The sequence below is a fragment of the Canis lupus genome, chromosome 35 (assembly GCF_048164855.1).
Source record: "Canis lupus baileyi chromosome 35, mCanLup2.hap1, whole genome shotgun sequence".
In the NCBI taxonomy this organism is placed as follows: domain Eukaryota; kingdom Metazoa; phylum Chordata; class Mammalia; order Carnivora; family Canidae; genus Canis; species Canis lupus.
In genome coordinates, this window is record NC_132872.1 from 15,561,434 (window position 1) to 15,580,372 (window position 18,939).

The window sequence follows — 18,939 nt, forward strand, 5'->3', positions numbered from 1 at the left end:
CCCGGGGCGCGATCCTGGAGACCCGGGATCGAATCCCACATCGGGCTCCCGGTGCATGGAGCCTGCTTCTCCCTCTGCCTGTGTCTCTGCCTCTCTCTCTCTCTCTGTGTGACTATCATAAATAAATAAAAAAAAAAAAAAGGATTTCAGATATGCAAAGGAGAAACACAAGAAAAAGAAGTCCCTACTAAGGTACTCTATCTGGGAAAGTAAGTGCAATTCTAATCAGAGCCTTAAAAAAAAAGACTATTTATTTATTAATGAGAGATACACAGAGAAAGTCAGAGACACAGGCAGAGGGAGAAGCAGGCTCCCTGTGGGGAGCCCAATGTGAGACTATCCCAGGACCCCGGGATCATGCCCTGAGCCAAAGGCAGACGCTCAAACATTGTGCCACCCAGGTGCCCCAATTAGAGCCTTTTGAAGACATTGCTGCTCTCTTTGTTGACCATTCCATAGGAGTGACTTTGGATTTTCAAATCATACAGGTCCATCCTTTTCAGATGGTTTGGTTAACCCACGTAAGACTATGTTGGTGTTATGCAAAAAGCCACTCCATAATGAAAACCTCTCTAGATTAGAGATTCTCAAACTCCAGTGCCAAGCCATAACAGTTTTCACTGGAACTTCTCTCAGATGATTCTTGAATGCTCAGTACTGGGTGAGTCAGCTCAGGATGTTATAACAAAAAACTGCAGACTATGTAGTTTAAACAACAGACATTTATTTCTCACAGTTTGGGGCTGGTAAATCTAAGATTGAGGTGCTGGCAAGGGTTGGTTTCATTCTGAAGCCTTTTCTCTTGCTTTGTAGGTAGGTGTTGCCATCTTGCTGTGCGCTCATAGGACCTCTTTTTTTGTGTGCTTGAAGTGAGGGAAGCGAGCACTCTGAGATCTCTTCTTATAAAGGTGCTAATCCCATCTTGAGAGCCCTATCTTTAAAACCTCATCTAATGCTAATTACTTCCCAAGGATCCATTTTTAAATACCATCCTATTAAAGTTAGAGCTTCAACACATGAACTATGGAGGACATAAACATTCAGACCATAACACTGAGTGATCAGGACCCTGAGTTCTGCAGTCCTGAGTATGAGAAACTTTAGGGAGCATTTCCTATACCCTTCTCTCCTAGCTCACTAGCCACATCTCTGGCCTAAGACAATAATCTTTTTTCCCCTTACCCTTGGAGGAGAAAGCTAGAGGGACTGCTGTAGGCAAAGACATTTGCCCTCATTTTCTTTTCTATTACTATTACTATGTTTTAAAAATTTAAAGAAGTTTTAAGAATTCTTTGTTTTAAACAATAATGAGAAACCAGAGTTTCCACTTTTGTTTAGAACATAAAAAGCCATAAAAATTATCACCCTCCATACTAACAGCAGGAATAATCCAGATAGTCCTAAAAAGCATATCTTTTCTTAAGTTTAAACTTCAGAGAACTGAAGTTGCATGGCAGCTAAGGGAACTGAACCTCAAAGAGCGACAAATCCTTCTGAGGAGGAACAGGACACACAAACTCTTCCACCTTTAGTAAAGCCTGGGAGGAAGAGGTGGCTTTCATGTAAGCAGGTGGTGAGAAATCAGTTAAAATGTCAACAAATTCCTATGGGCCAAGTGTGGGCTAGGATATCACTTTAGAATAACTGAGAGCCTGATTCACAAGGAAGTTCACAACGATTTGCAAACTCTTTTCCATGGGCTTACCCTGGATGCTCACAAGAAAGATGGTCAGGGCAGAAGACCAGAGAGACCTATTCTTACACCTCAGAAATAAGGAGAGGTCCGGTTGCCATGAGGATAGAGGCAGGAACAGGGAAAGGGCCCATCCTGAAGGCCCAGGCGCACAGACTGCTGGACCCTTGTGGGGCTGGATTAGGAGAATCGAGAACCACCTCCAGTCCCTGGCAGGAGCCTAGCATCAAATAATAAGCAATAACGGTCTACTGCCAACAGAGGCAAGAAAGAGCTTGGAGAGAGCATTTCTCTTTGAGGCACAGGCATGCAAGGACTGACGAAAACTGAGGGTGGAACAGGAGCACCGAGAAAAGCCAACCTGCCTCCCTGGCCCTGCAGGCCTCACCTGAAGCACAAACTCATCATTGGAAGAAGAAGGAGACATGTGCTCTGAGGTAAGGTAACAATGAAGCTCCAACATGGGTTGTGGGTTATACAAGGGTTGGGAAAGCAGGTACTTGATGGTACATCTTTTCAATCTTTCCTGCCTTACACCCAGATTCTGTTTTGATCTGAGCAGAATGAGTGGCTCTCACTATTGGCAACCAGAGAGCAGTGAGAGCCTTCCCAAGAATGGCCTAAGTGGTGACAAGATGACTGGGAGGTGCAGGGTGGGAGCCATTAAGTAGTCATTCTGCTGCACTCATTTCTTTGGTCCTTAGTTTTACCATAACCTGTGATATTCTATAATTCAAAATCAAACTTTGGAGTGGTTATTTGTGAAGGGAAGAATCTAATTCTGGGAGTCCCGTGCCTACTCTTGCTCATTGCTTTGGTTGTTCCGATTTGCTTTTGTATCCACCTCTTCTTGGTCCTTGCACCAATGTTCATGCTAGTGCAGCCAGGCTCAGTGGCTAGAGCCAGGATAAATTAGAGGAAAATTCATTTATCATTGTTTTCAGTGGGATAATTTTTTTTCAAATATTACATGCTGGAAAACATGTATGGGTAATTTGGCTTTATGAAACTTTGGCTAAAAAAAATCATTATAACATCGATGATGTTAAATGTTAAGGTTATTTTTTAAAAACAGTATCTCCCTAGGTTCTCCAGCACATTCTCTAGCAATTCTTCTATGAAGTCTGTAAACGTTCACAAGAGGCTATAGAAAGTTGAAGAGATAATTTATTTTTCAAGGTTAAATTTACTTCTCAGAAGGCCCTCTACTTTATATTCTGTATGTGAACATAACTGCATAGTTAGGAAACACAGACTCAAATATGTTGATTACAATATAATTTCCATCACTTCATATATGAATTGCCCAAGATTTCAACTTCAAATTTAAATACAACATATGCTCAAAAGAGAAAAAAAAGTAACATTTACTCATACTGTTCCTCAGAATTTCAACTGATAATATGTTGATGACTGAATCAAACTTAGAATTCAAGATTACCTCGAAAGTGTACAGAAGCAATTTTTCTTAAAAAAGGCAACAACCACCTCAAACAACAGTTTTCTACCTAAATAATGAGTTAAAAGAAAGCAATAATTTGGTTTGTTTATAAATTATAACATAGGCCTGTAATATGAAGAGTAGAAAAAAAATGCCTTAATCTTATCTTAATTTCCTTCAAATTCTGGAGGAGCTGGAAAAAAGATAGCATTGCAGTTATAACATTTCTTTTGTTTGTAGGTGGTGATGGTCCCCAAAATAAAAGCAATTGCTACCTATGGTAGAGCTTCGGTGTACAAATCTGATGACACATTCATTTTCCAGGGAATGGTCAGAAGGATAAAAGAAATAAAGAAAAGCCCATGGCATTTCTTCTCTCTGTCCTCCTATCTTCAGATACAAGCTTTCACAGAACAATAGTTGCTGGGATTATATGTTCTGTCTTTTTCATGTCCTCCTCAGGGCAAGGATGGTCTTCCTTATGTCATTTTTGTTTTTTCAGGATAGTCCTGGATTTTCTTTTTAAGGTATTTTAATTTGTAGAAGAATGTAGCAGGCACTTGAATTGGTTTGCTGGGGCCCACACAATAGTTTAGAGCTACCCCTTGTGACAAAGACAGTTTGCTTCAAGAATTCGTTACATTCTTTCTGAATTAGTACAACTTTAATTTTATTCCAGGGTAATTTGAATGTCTAGCAAATTCTGTTTACAGTTTTTCTTTTCTTTTCTTTTCTTTTTTTTGCATTTTTATCATCCTTTCTTTTTTTTCCTTTCTGAGCACGAGTTATATATGTCCATTATATAAAATCCAAACGTTACAGAAATATGTCTCCTAGAAGCTTCCTCAAAGACGTTGGTTTAGACCAGTGGACTTTTCATTATGTAGCTTAAAACAGTCTAACTATAGTCTGTGTTATGGAGAAAGAGAATAGAAAATTAGAATGTAGTTAGGTTTCTCAGAAATTACCACAAGATACATGGACCTAAAGTTTTATATATCTCTTCTGATTCTTCTTAGGTCTTGTTCTGAGTCTATTCTCTCCTTATAAATTATGATACTACCATCTTCAATCCAGTGTAAAAAATAGCTCCAAGTTCAGCTTAAAGATCTAATGATACTGTTAGTAGTTGCCCTAAAGAAACTCATTTTGTTTGAATTTATATTTAGATTTTGAACCACTAAAAATATCTTTACTTTACCTTCTAAATGATGAATAAATATATAGACCAAAAGGTAGGCATCAGAATTGAAAAAGGTTGGTGTAATATCATTTGTTTACAATTTACTAAAGGTTAGTTAAATAATGTTTAAATAAAATATATTTAGTAGTTTTATTGTACTGCTTAAATACAGTAACAGCCTCCCTATCTGGAATTTAGTTAACCAGCAACCTCACTCCCGCAGAACATAGCTTGAAACCAAAAATAAAACCAAAATAGATCACATGAACAAAAGCTCTTGCTCCTCATATGTAAAGGCCTCCCAGATCCTCCCTCAAAACCAATTTGCTCTTATGCAGCATATAATTTTATTAAGTTTTATATAGCCTATGATTTTAATAAGCTTGGCTACCAGGTTTATGGCCATCTTCAAGGTTAAAAGAATCACATTAGGAGAAAAGGGAGTTGCTTCTCTATTCTTCTCTATTGGCTACTGTAAGAAGTAAGAACTATGAGCTTGAAGACAAAGGGAAAAGAATTTTTTAAAAAAATCTATAAATAACAGACCCAATTATCTAAAAATTTCAATTTACGTTTGGAGTAGTAACTACTTAAGTGGTCTGTTTTATTCCCTAAGAATCACAAAAACCTCCTTCACACACCCAAGATCTTTAAAGAATAATTCATCAACCGACTCAACCAATTCTTTGCTCTTCTTTGAGGCTAAAAGATGTTTTCTGAGCTCTCTCAGTGGTAGGTACTATGGTCCCACTCTAATTTCTTTTTTGAAATTGTTTTAAATTTTTTTGAATCCAGCCCTGCCATTCACAAATTCTATAACCTGAGATAAATTACTTATCTTCCAGGAATTTCAGGTTTTATTTATTTATTTATTTACTTATTTATTTATTTATGAATTTTAGTTTAATCATCAGTGAATGGTTTTAATCATCTGTGAATGAGGGTGAGGTCTACTATCTTAGGGATGTTGTGAAAATTGAATATGAAAATGAATGCCTAACTATGCACAGTATTTAATAAGTGTCCATATCATGTCACTTTAAACTAGTTACCCTCACTCTCCTCTTAATCCTCAACCACTGAATTTCTGATTATTTCATAATCATGGAAAGCTTTGACACCTGGCTCATTGGCTTCTTCTCTTTCTCACTGCTTGACATCATCCATTCAATATTCCTACCCCATTATTACTTTGCTACTTTTCAGCAGCCCATTGTCAGAGGCTGACTTGTGCCTTGGTATTGGATCTATCTCACTATTTTCCAGATCTGTTCTACATCTGAGATCTTAAATTCAAAGGTAGGTTCTTTCTGTTATTGTCTCCTTTTCCTCTACTTTTTCTTTGCTTGCATCTGTATTTGCTTTCGTAAATATAGTTCAATAACTTCCTGTCTTCCAATATACAAAGTCCACTTTTTTACTTTTTTCTCCTACCCAGTCTACACCTGCTGACCCAAGACTTCAAACATTCATGCAGTATTCTCTTCTCCCTTGCCCTTCCAAGGTACCACCCTAAAAATTCCTTATCTGTGTACAATCTAACTTTTCTGTTCATACAAGTCCTTTATTACATATATTTGTTGCAAAATTTTCTCTCAATCTATGTTTTGCTTAATCATTATTTTAGCATCTTTTGATGAATAGAAGTATTTAATTATAAGTCCAATTACCAAAATTTCTTGTATGGCTAGTACTTTCTATCTCCTGAGAAATCTTTGCCTACTCCATAGTCATGAAGAATTTCTCATATATTTTCACTGGAAGTCTTGCTTTTATATTCAGGTCAAAAATGCACCTCTAATTAGTCACTGTATATTGTGTGAAGTAGGGGAAAAGGCTTATTTATTTTTTTCATATAGTTATCCAGATTTTTTTGGCACCATCTGTTGAAAGACCCTCCTGCCCTCACTGAATTGTTCTCACACCTTTATGGAAAGCAGTTGCTCAAATGTGTGTATCTCTTTATGGATGTTTTATCCCATGACATTAATTTATTTGCCTTTCTCTATACCAATACTACCTTTAAAAAACACATCTCTGGATTTTTGCAAATCTGCATGTCTTGTTATCAGACATACTGATGGCCCTTGTTCTAGATTATTTTTTCAAAGATATTTATATAGCAAATAGTCTTGAAAATCAGAGATAGTGTCCCCCTTCAGAATAAAAGGTAGGCTTGTTTATTGTCTACTATAATAAGTATAATAAAGATAATGTTTCCTTCCTAGGCAAAGGTCAGGCAGGCTCACTGTCTAATGTAAAAATATTTCTGTTCCCTCAACTTGGGATTCCTCTCCTGTGTGTTCAGTTATCATCTGACGCTTTTTACGTCATCCTGTGGGAACTCCTGCTCAGTGAACTGACACTAATGCTGATAATCTGGCTATAATTATTGCCATGAATAATAAGGTCCTTTACCTCTGATCCAAGTGTTATGTGCTCTGCCAGCATCCTTGAAGAGTGAGGCAGGCTACAGATCCAGCATATGCGCTGCCTTGGTGAACTTTTCATGTGTATTTGTAAAGAATGTATATTCTACCTTTATTGGATGTAGTGTTTTATAAAATCAATTAGTTTAAGTAGGTAACTACTATTCAAATCTTCCTCATACTTTTTTTTTCCATCTAGTTGTTCTATCAATGGCTTGGAGGAATTTTAGAATCCAACACTCTATTTCATGCTTTTAGTTTTTGCTTTGTATATTTTGAAACTTTGTTAATAGGTGCATACATATTAATGCCTGTTATGTATTTTTAGTAGGTCGATTCATTTTAAACTATGAAACGTCCATCTATACCTGTGGTAATATTTCTTGTCTTGATGTCTAAATAGCCACTTAGATTTAAAATCTCTGATGGGGGCAGCCCGGGTGGCTCAGCGGTTTAATACCACCTTCAGACCAGGGCCGGATCCTGGAGACCCGGGATCAAGTCCCATGTCGGGCTCCCTGCATGGAGTCTGCTTCTTCCTCTACCTATGTCTGTGTCTCTGCCTCTTTCTCTTTCTCTTAATCCGGGGACTTCGGGGCCACACCCTGAACCAAAGGCAAGACACTCAACTGCTGAGCCCCCAGGCATCCCCCACTTTTTTTTTTTTTAATTTACAGAATAAAAGAAAACAAAATAAGCTTTCAGGCAAAATTACAAAAATCTGTCTAGATTTCTCCTGAAGAAGTCTGTCAAAATTTCTCTTTACCTAGATGCATCTCCTTCAAGACAGGCAAATTCCTGACTCATTAACTGCTACTTCTCTTATATAAGTTAATTATAATCTCCATTTATTATTTGCCATGATCTGGTACCTTTACTTCAACAAACGAAGAAGCAAAGCAATTTGTCTCAGGTAAAACAGCTTAGAGGTAGTAGACCAGTATTTAATCTCAGGCCTGTGTGACTAAAGCCTGGAAGTAAACACCCTAGAGAACCAGAACCCTTTCTGTTTTCATGCTGTTGACTATTAACCTAGACGTTAGCCTACTTTTGGTGATAACCACGGATCATAAACACAGAACTTAAAATAAGTACTGTTGCTAGCTGTTTTCCAACAAAGCCTTCTTACTGGTGAATAAAATCTCCATATGTATTTCAGCTTTTATCTGTAACATTTTATTATAATCATTTCTTATGGGAAGATTAAAAATTCCTTGTAATAAAAGCAATGTCTGGCATTTGTAAGATATTATAAGACATTTATAATAAAAACAAATGTCTTATAAACTCCTTTAAGCTGCTTGAAGAAATGTGTAATATGAAGGCAAATTATTAGTGGTTGAAATTTTCCACAAATCCCACCAGTTGTTTTAAACGCAATCTCACGGTAACAGTTTGTTCAGCCAAGATTAACATAAGCCAATATACACATTTGTAGAAAAATTCAAACCAATTACTTTGAGAACACTGACATATTTTAGATTAAAATGCCAAAAACTCAGATTTTCTTAATAATTAGTTACAAAATGACATTTTTTTAGAGAAAAATTGTCCTTAAAAACACCTCCATGCACTTATGTTACATCTATTATACCAGATATTAAGTTACATAAATGGGCAAAAATAAGAAAAGCAACTAATCTCAAAAGTTATAGCTCACGTTTTTCTTTTCTAGTTGACATATGAGACAAGTTGTCTTAAAGGTCATTAGCCACGTGTTCTGCAGATAAATCTCACAACTGTTGCTGTTTAACTTGGCAGGGCTGTAAGTATTAGAAATCTGTGATTGAAATCCTGGAAGTTTTTGCAAAGTCCTAAAGCTTCAAAATTTGAACCTATGACAAAGATTGTTCATGTTTTTATTTTGTAAAATAAAAAAAAATAGACACTCCTGGCTTTTTTTTTTTTTTCTCTTCAAATACAACTACAAGCATCCCTTTCTTGGTTTAAGGAAACATATCTCCCCATATATACCAATTCAGTGGGTTTATGTGATTCTTATTGGGACTTTGGGAGAATGGGGAGAAAGCCATCAGAAATATACCTATTACCTACTTTATTTTGTAGTCAGAAGATTAAGGAAAATATTAGAGAGTATAAGGCTGAATGAGTGTTAAAAGAATATTTCAATATGAATGCTAGGTAGGGACAAGCTAAAATTATTATAATTTCAGGTGCTGTATGCATGGAAAATTTAAACTACGATATTATAGCAAATCAAGTAGAGCATTTCAGGAGTTATGTATGCTGATGAGTAGAAGAAGGAACTTTAGGGATAGATCAATAGAGCAAATAGACTTTAACCATGAATGTAAAACATGTACTGGAATTTGTGGAGTTCTTATTCCATCACAACTTGGTGCAATCTTTCAGACCTGTATTTCTTGAGTTCTCTTGGCCTGGGACTAATCTCCTGTCTTCTTAAATACCTAGAAGAACGGTATTCTGTTTATCAAGGTCAAGGTAACATATCACTCAATCCTTCATCTAAATGACTGTCTTACTTCTTGTCTATATCATTAGTTTTCACTACCTTGTGGCTACTCCTGAGCTATTACCTCAAAGTGCAATTGAATTCTTAAAATTTCCAGGGCAGAAACCAAATCCTTTACTGCTTGATATACTCCCAGAGGACTAGTATCATATATGAACTTTAAAATTCACTGAAACCTATCAGGTAAACATGGCTGATGGAACAAATGTGTTCATCTCTCTGCTTTCTCCCAAATTTCCAGCAAAATTATAGGAAGGAATAAAAAAAGGTACTGGTTTATACAATATAAAATAATGAGAGTGGGAGAAAAGATAGCAGTGGACTAGAAAGATAAAAATTGAGGAGATATACATGTAGATGGAAGAAACATTGCCTGAGTTTTTCCATGGTTTGACAAATGAATAGGTTGGCACTTTGTTACCTCTCTCTGCTTGCTTTTAAGATTCATCCTCCCCTACACTATTAAATGTTTCTTAAGGTATTCCTGCTTCAGAAACTGTGGAAAGGCTCAGGAAGTAGAGGTTACATTTAATCAAAAGGAGGGGTATTATGGTCTGCATATCTGTGTTCCCACTCCCCAGATTCATGTGTTGAAATCCTAACCCCCAAGGTCATGGTATCAGGAGGTAGGGCCTTTGGGAGGTGATCAGGTCATGGGGGTGAAACTCTAATGAATGGGATTCGTGCCCTTATGAAAAAAGCCCCAGACAGTTCCTGGGTCTCTTCCACCACATGGATACACTGAGAAGTCTGTAACGTGCAACCTGGAAGCAGGCTCTCACTGGAATCCCACTATGCTGGCACCCTGCCTCTGAACTCATGCAGGTACCCAGCCTCCAGAACTGTGGGCAATACACTTCTGCTGTTTATAAGCCACAGTCTATGGTATTTTGTTACACAGCCTGAATGATGAGGGGTAAGATGAAGACTAAAAATGAATGAATTGGTTTAAGATCCAAAGTAGGATTAGACAGTCTGCTAAGTACCCATGCTTGCTCCGTGCAGTGGGTGCCCATGCTTTTGTCACCTCCGGAGGAAGTGAAAAATTTGGTTTCAGAAGATTTAACCACAGGACTCTAGACTTGTGATTGTCAGGCACAAAGATAGATGTGGGTAAACTGGCTAACTCAAAGCAGAATAGATTAGGTGAAAGTGTGTACTGTGAATGATGAGAACACATCCCTCCCTCCCTCCCTCCCCTGCTCAAATCCCAGAAAATCAGCAGTCACCTCCTCCCTGAGGCAAGAATTGTTGGGACATTTCTGTGAGGAAATTAAAGAGCCACAGAGACAATAACCATACACATTGACATTTTTGTACAACCTAGCAAAAAGCTAGCTAGCCACCCAAAGCCCATGGTGAGGTGCAGATTCTCAACAAGCTTTGCCATCTCATGGAGTTTCCAATAATCCTTAATGTACATCACCTTCACATATGAATGGGCCATCAAGGATTCCCTGTCAATTGGGGAATTCCTCCAGCAAGAAAGATAGCAAAACAGAGAAAAAGAACTTGACAAAAATAGAAGCAACCCAGAAATTAGACAAAAACTTTCAAAACACCCTCAGAGAGACAAAATGATGCTATTGTTATAAAATAAGAACTACATGCTAAAATAATTAAATGATTGGACATTAAGGATGACATCTTAGAAAATAAAAACATGGTATTTGAAATTAGAAAAAAATTCACTACACTGATTGGGAGATAAAATCAAGGAAACAGAAAACAGAATAAAAGGATAAAAGGAGGGAAAAGATAAGAAAAATCAAGGATTGATCCACTAATTTTATGTTTAAAAGATGATCCAGAAGGATAGTATAGAGAAAATGGGAAGAAAATTTCCTAACGAAATAATGGAAGACAATTTCCATTACTGAAGGCTATGAATCTCCACATTGAAAGTGCCTTTTTGAGGGAAGCTTGGGTGGCTCAGTTGGTTAAGTGTATGACTCTTGATTTCGGCTAAGGTCATGATCTCAGAGTTGTGAGATCAAGTCCTGCATGAGGTGCTGTGCTGAGTGTGGAGCCTGCCTGGGATTCTTTTTCCCTCTGCCTTGGCTCCCAGCCATGTTCACTTTGTCTATCTCTTAAAAAAAAAAAAAAAAAAAAAAAGAAAAAGAAAAGGAAAGAAAAAGAAAAAAAAAAGAAAAAGAAAAAGAAAAAAGAAAAAGAAAGGAAGGAAGAAACAAAGTAAGAAAGGAAGAAGGAAAGAAAGAAAATGCATTTCAAGAGACTTGGATAATTAATTAAAACAAAAAGAAAAAAGTAACAAGATAGACCCAAACCAGGATAATGAAAGAATTCTAAAATTCTCAACAAAAGAAAACAAACATAAAAATAATTAGAACTAAGAAAAACATCAGATTTTTCAACAGTCATCTGAAGCCAAGAATATCTTAAAAACCGTGATGAAAATGATTTCCAACCCTCATACTCTATTCACAAATTACAAAGAACTTGAGAGAACGATACGGTATCACTTTCAAGCAAGTAAGGTCTAAAAACGTTTCCTTCCCATTTCCAAATTTTTAGGTAGTTACTCTAAAATGAGTAGTTAATTCAAGAAAAAGAGGAAGACACGGAATCTGGAAACAGATCTAACACTACAGAAAACTGAAAGCAGTTCCCCAGATGACGGCCCAGGCAAGTGCCAGGATGCAAGGTGTGCAGCGAGCCTGGAGGGCAACACGATAAGGGAGGTCAGAGCGACTTCAGGAAAAGCAAACAACAGATAGATACCTTGAAAAAGAGGTCCAAGTAACGTGGAAAAGCGAGACAAGAGCTGTTGGAAGCTGTGCGAAAAATTAGCAATGGACAATAAAGATAAAATTGGTTTTTAAAAAAGGATTGTTACCTCTAGGGGAAAATGAAATTTGTTTTTTGTTTGTTTATAAAGTTTATGCACACGCTATAAGAAAATGGAATTTGCTTTAAAAAAATGTAATAGGGATGCCTGGGGGGCTCAGCAGTTGAGCACCTGCCTTGGGCCCAGGTCGTGACCCCTGAGTCCCGGGATTGAGTCCCATGTGGGGCTCCCTGCATGGAGCCTGCTTCTCCCTCTGCCTGTGTCTCTGCCTCTCTCTCTGTGTGTCTCTCATGAATGAATACATTTAATAATAATAATAATAAATGTACTAGTACGTGGTCTGCCAAAAACATTAATGTAGATTACACATACTGACATAATCAAAAGTTATGACATGTTTGGTTTTGTGCGATGGGGAAGGAGAAAGCAGGGCAAGACTGCTAACATCTTCATAGACGAGGAAGTTAAGAACTCATGTTTTAATTGAAAAATCAAGGCATGACACATTAGGTACACTTTTCAACATGAAGTTAAGTGCCAGGAAAAAAAAAAAAAAATAGAGCCATCGTGTTGAAAGTGACTGTCTTGGGGGGGGGGGGGTGCTCAGGCTTGGTTAGAGGCAAGGAGCCGTTCTTATTTTAAAACTTTAAACTCTTCATACATCACTGTGATAAATAGGATAATTAACAGGTACGTTTTGAATCTTGGGGGTTACCTTATTTCCAATGAGAAGGGTCCATTGATCGTACGTTGGTGCCTAAAGGTGTCCAAAGGTCTGTGGTACCCTAAGGGCCAGGTGAGAAAGGAGAGCATCCTGTATCCCTTCACCCTGAAATGAAATGTCGCCCAGCGTGGAACCCGGAGGCCTCCGCAGTGCCCGGTACCGCGCTCCCAAAGCTGAGTCCAGGGGGCCCGACCCGCTTCCAAACAGCGTCTGTAAAAGCAGCCAAGGATGTTAGGAGACGTGAGGCTGAGGATCCCTGTTGGGAGGAACCCTCCTAGGCTTTGTCCTCGAAGTCCCCGCGTGGGACGTCTTTTCTCTCGGCACTTCCGGTATCTCTACCCGCCCGGAAGGACTTGTTTCTATTGGTGGAGCTGAGGGAGGCGGAGCTGCGCATGCCCGGTTCTGCTCCTTCCGCTGGGCCGGGGAGCGCGGGCTCCCGGAGGTGGGCAGGTGGAGGGCTGCGCCTCGGTGCTGCTGCTGCTGCTGCTGCGTCAGGTAGCGTCTCTGTCACGGGGAGGCCTGAAAGGGGAAGCCTGGCTGGTTCGCTGTGCGTGGTCGCCGGCCCAACAGCCGCAGCTCACGGTGAGGGGGCCCAGTGTGTCCCGGTGCCGGCCCCACCAGGCTCTCAGGAAAGCCGATGGATGCTCTGGTCCCCGCAGCCGACCATCCCCGCCGTAGCTGCTGGTCCTTAGGCCAACTCTGACTCACCACGAACCCCACCAGGTGTCTGGCTGTGCTGTCCCTCCTCTGGCCTCGGTCTGCGGGGTTTGGAGCGGTCACCCTGCAGGCGGAGTATGGCTGCCGGCCACGCTGGAGGACCTTGAATCACATCCTTCTTTGCCTTACGGGGGTAATGAGTCAGTTGGGTAAGGAGAGAATTTCCTTCACCTGCGGGTTGACCGCATGGAGACTATCAAAAGTCACCCACCGAAATACAGAAATAACATTTTTGGTTTCCTGTCCCGAGAAAACATCGAAGTCAAGAATATGAGGATTCGGGAAAGTGCAATGTGGGTGAGAGTGACATATGTACTTTCCTGTTGTGTCTCATTAGGAATTGGCTTATATAGCAAACGTGCTGTGCGATGTAAAATTATTGAGTATTTTCTATGTGCCAGGCAATGTTTTATTATTATTTTTTATTTTGGGGGGAGTAGGATTTGGGGTGCGGGTAGGGGTTGGGTGGGGATAAGGTACGGGTAGAGGTAGGGATGGGTAGGATTATGGTTGAGGAAGGAGTATGGGTAAGGGAGGTTTAGGTGTTGGGTTAGCGGCAGGGGAAGATTTAGGGTTAGTGTTGGGGCAGGACTAGGTTTAGAGGTATGGTTAGGGTTAGTGATAAGGTTAGGCATAGGATTAGGGGTAAGAGTAGGGTGAGGTGTATTGGTAAGGTTAGTGGTAGGGGAAGATTTAGTGGGTTAGGGTAGGGTCTAGGGTTAGGTAGACATGAGTGTAGTGGTAAGGGCAGGGAATGGAGCAGGAGCTGGATTAGGCATAGCAGTAGGGGTAGGGGTAGTAGTAGGGTTAGAGGTAGGGGTAGGGGGGGATCCCTGGGTGGCGCAGTGGTTTGGCGCCTGCCTTTGGCCCAGGGCATGATCCTGGAGTTCCAGGATCGAGTCCCACGTCCGGCTCCCTGCATGGAGCCTGTTTATCCCTCTGCCTGTGTCTCTGCCTCTCTCTCTCTCTCTCTCTCTCTGTGTCTATCAATGAATAAATACATAAGTCTTTAGGAAAAAAAAGATTTAAGGGGTAGGGGAAAGGACAGTTGTAGGTTTAGTTGTAGGGTAAGGGGTATGGTTAGAGTTAGGAGTAGGGTTAGGGGGAAGGGTTGGGTTAGTTGCAGGTTTAGGAATAGGATTAGGGTGGTGTAGGGGTAGAGAGAGGGTAGGGTTAGGTGCAGTGGTAGGGGTAAGGATAGGTAGGAGTAGGAGCCGGATTAGGCATTGCTGTTGGATTAGGGGTAGGGTTAGTGTTAGGGGTAGGGTTAGTTTTAGGGGTAGGGGAAGGGGTCGATGTAGGGTTAGGGTTAGGTTTGGTTAGAGGTAGGGGTAAGTATAAATATAGGGGTAACTGTGTAGAGTCATGGCTAGAGTTAGGGGTATGAATAGGGTTAGGAGTAGATGTAGAGTTATGGGCAAGACTAGGATTAGGGGTAGGGGTAGGTGTAGAGGTAGGTTGAGGAGTAGCATAGGGTAAGGTTAGGCGCATGGATAGGGGTAATGGTAGGAGTAGTGTTAAGGTTAGGGGTAAGGGTTGGTTTAGGTGTAGGTTTATGCAGGCAATGTTTTAATGCTAGGGATACGGTAGGCAACAAAACAAGCAAAAACCCCTCTCCTTTTGGAGACTTTCCTTCTTTTTTTCTTCCTTTTTTTTTTTTTTTTTAGCTTGATTGAGGTATAATGGCCAAATGAAATTACTTTCTCATGGGCAAGGCAGATAATGAACCATAGATAGGTCATATAGGTAGAATGTTAGGAGGCAATGAGTGTTATGGAGAAAAGAATAAATAGGAAAGTCGAATATGGAGTGTTGAGGTTGAGGATTAGAATTGCAGTTTTAACATAGTGCATCATTTCAGTAAGGACCTGGAGGCAATGGAGGCAGCAAATTATATTGTCCTCATCTTCCAGTATGCTATGTATTTTACCAAGGGAGTGAGTGAGATAGAGAGAGGAGGTCAAAGATCTGAGCCTCCAGACACTCCCAACACTAAGTATTGGAAATAAAATGAAGGGAGATGAAACCGCGAAGCAGTTTGTAGGAAATGTTGTAGAAACCACCTTGAGTGGCCTATTACTATCTGAGCATAAGTGATTAGAGGGAGGCTCAGAAAGACTTAATGAAAGTGGTAACTGAACGTGGCATTAGAGATTAAACAGCACATTGATGGGCAGGGAATTTTAGATGGGTAAAGATGAACACAAAGGCAGCGACAGAGGCAGTGAAAGAAAATCAGATTTGGAGATTGATGGGTATTTATTTGAGTGTTCCCGGAAACAGGGTTGTTTGGGTTAGAGGCTGGACTAGGAGCAGGGTTTGCTGGGGGAAGCTGAAAGATGAAAATTGGTAGTCTTTAAACAGCTGGGTATGCCACGATTCCTTATCTGGTAAGTGAACTTTATAATGGAGACAATAAAGAACCACCAAAGCCAAGGTAAGGATGTTTTGGTAATATTACTCTGGTGACCTTATAGTTTTGAATGGAGCTAAGGAATTGACTTTGTGCATGACTATATCCAAATTTGTTGTGATTTGGCATAGGCACTTAACCTTCTAATACCTTGACCTCTGGTAATTCCTTTCTTTGGTTTATTTAAATGTCATTCACCCTTTAATGCCTACTTTGAGTTCATGTTCTGTGTGGTTTTTTAAAATAGTTTGTTCATTCCAATTCCTATTGATCTGTCCTATGATTTATTGCATCGAAGAGAAAATTTTGTTTTCAAAATTTTAACTATGGTTGCACTTTTTTTTTCTTTGTTGCTATTGAAGAATTGCAAAGCTTAAAGCCAAAGGGCATGTATTTTGATTCCTTTATATTTCTTTCCAACAGGCTCTAAGTGTGCTTGGCACTGTATTTTATTATTGATATATCCTCCTGATGATGTTTATGAAATCAGGTCACCTGCTCGCTAGAACTTTTTCCTGGTTTCTATACCACATATGTAACAATGTTCAAGTCCTTTAAGCACCCCCAGCCTAAGCTTATAGTTTTCTTTCCTGTGGTTCTGTACCATTTCCATGTTTTAAATAGTGAAATTCTGGAAAGATAGACAAATATTCAGCCAGCTGTGTCATGCTCCCATCACCCAAGCTGCCAGCCTCTTCCTTTGACTTTTAACATTTTGTTTCTGGCTATCTGAGATACCTGGCTCCTCCTCCCCTTCCTCCCCCTCCTCCTCCCTTCCTCCCCCTACTCCTTCCTCCTTCCTCCTCCTCCTCCTCCTCCTCCTCTTCTTCTTCTTCTTCTTCCGATTTAATTGATATATAATTACCATATTATAAAATTCATTCTTTAAAATGTGCAGTTCGGTGAGTTTTAATATGTTCACAGAGTTGTGCAACCATACGATAACTTTGCAGAACACTTTTATTGCACTAAAAGAAACCCTGTATTCTTAGTCACTGCACACTGCTTCCCCTTCCAGTTCCTGACAGTTACTAGTCGACTTTCTGTCTCTAAGTATTGACTAATCTGGACATTTCATATAAATGGAATAATATAATATGTGGTCTTTTCTGTGTCGCTTCTTTAACATGACATAATCTTTTAAAGACTTATTCATGTTGCAGTACTTTGAAGGCTGGATAATATTCTGTTCTATGGATATACCACATTTTGTTTGTCCATTTATCAACTGATAAACATTTGAATTGTTTTGACCTTTTGATGATTTTGACTAATGCTGTTTGTGGACATTTGTGTACAAGTTATTGCATGGACATATGGTATGATTTTTCTTGGATATATACCTTGGAGTAGAATTGCTTGGTCCTATGGCAGCTTTATCCTTTACCTTTTGAGGAACAGTTCTCCAAACTAGCTGTACCACTTTATAATTCTACTATCAATGTATACAATTTCTCCACAGTCTTAATAACATTTGTTATCATCTTTTTTTTTTTTAATTTTAATCATCATAGTGGACATGAAGTGGTATTGTAGTTTTGACTTTCCCTGATGGCTAATGATGATATTGGGCATTTTCTCATGTGTTTATTGGCTGCATATATATATTTTTTTTTCAGGACTTGTCTATTCACATCCTTTGCCTATTTTTAAATTGAGTTGTTTGTATTTTCGTTATTGAGTTAAGATTTATTTTTAGGGACGCCTGGGTGGCTCAGCAGCTGAGCATCTGCCTTTGGCTCAGGGCATGATCCCAAGATCTGGGATCGAGTCCCACGTCGGGCTCCCTGCATGGAGCCTGCTTCTCCCTCTGGCTGTGTCTCTGCCTCTCTCTCTGTGTCTCTCATGAATAAATAAATAAAATCTTAAAAAAAAGATTTATTTTTATATTTTAAGTACAAATCCCTTATTAGGTATATGAAATGAAAATATTTTCTCTAATTCTTTGGGTTGTCTTATCACTTTTTTGATGCTGTTAATTGGAACATAAGTGTTTTTAATTTTGAGGAAGTCCAATTTATTTGCTTTTCCTTTGTTGTGTTTTTGTTGTCAGTATTTAAGAAACTCTTCCTTAGTCAAGATCACCAAACTTTATTCCCATTTTCTTCTAAGAGTCTTATAGTTCAAGCTCTTATATTCACATCTATGCTCAATTTTGAGTTAATTTTTCTATATGGTGTGAGGTAGGGATCCACTTTAATTTCTTCTATGTGGATATCCAGCTATCCTACCACCATTTGTTGAAAAGACTGTTCTTTCCCCATTGCATTGTCTTTGTACCTTTTTCTAAAATCAGTTGATTATAAATACATGGTTTGGTTTTGTTTATGTGTCTTTAAGCCAGTATGACAGTCATGATCACCATAGCTTAGTATTAAATTCTGAAATATGGGGGACCTCCAACTTTGTTTTTCTCCAAGATTATTTTGGTTGTTCCAGGTCCCTTGAATTTCTACATATAATTTAAGCTCAACTTGTCAATTTTTATGAAAAAAGACAGTTGGGATTTGATTAGGGATTATGTTGAATCTGTAGATTGATTAGGGAAGTATTGCTATCTTACTAATAGTTATCTTTCAATGCATGAAAATGAGATGCTTTTCCATTTATGTAGATTTTCTTTAATTTCTTTCAGTAGTACTTTATAGTTTTCAGAGTACATGTATTTAATTTCTTTTGTTATATGTATTGTTATTTTTTTGTGTGCGATGCTATTGTCAATGGAATTGTTTTCTCAATTTCATTTTTATATTCATTGCTAGTGTATAGAATTCCACGTGAGTTTTTATTTTTTATTTTTATTTTTTTAAAATATTTTATTTATTTATTCATGGGAGACACGGAGAGAGAGAGAGGCAGAGACACAGGCAGAGGGAGAAGGAGAAGCAGGCTCCATGCAGGGAGCCCGATGTGGGACACTATCCCGGGTCTCCAGGATCACACCCCGGGCTACAGGCGGCGCCAAACCGCTGTGCCACCGGGGCTGCCCCGCCACGTGAGTTTTTAATATTGATCTTATATTCTCCAATTTTGTTC

At 39.1% G+C, this 18,939-nt stretch overlaps 2 long non-coding RNA genes across 2 annotated transcripts in view; one reads left to right on the forward strand and one right to left on the reverse strand.

Moving 5' to 3' along the window:
- Positions 1-208: 208 nt before the first annotated feature.
- LOC140625117 (uncharacterized) lies at positions 209-13,099 on the reverse strand. The gene is made up of 3 exons (XR_012024502.1): positions 12,765-13,099; positions 8,407-8,509; positions 209-4,043 (listed from the first exon to the last, which is right to left on the reverse strand). It is a non-coding gene; the product is annotated as an uncharacterized lncRNA (long non-coding RNA).
- A 104-nt stretch (positions 13,100-13,203) lies between these two features.
- The window catches only part of LOC140625116 (uncharacterized), a 97,392-nt gene continuing 91,656 nt past the window's right edge, over positions 13,204-18,939 (forward strand). The window contains exon 1 of the long non-coding RNA XR_012024498.1: positions 13,204-13,268. This is a non-coding gene — a long non-coding RNA (uncharacterized lncRNA). The remainder of the gene's footprint in view (positions 13,269-18,939) is intronic.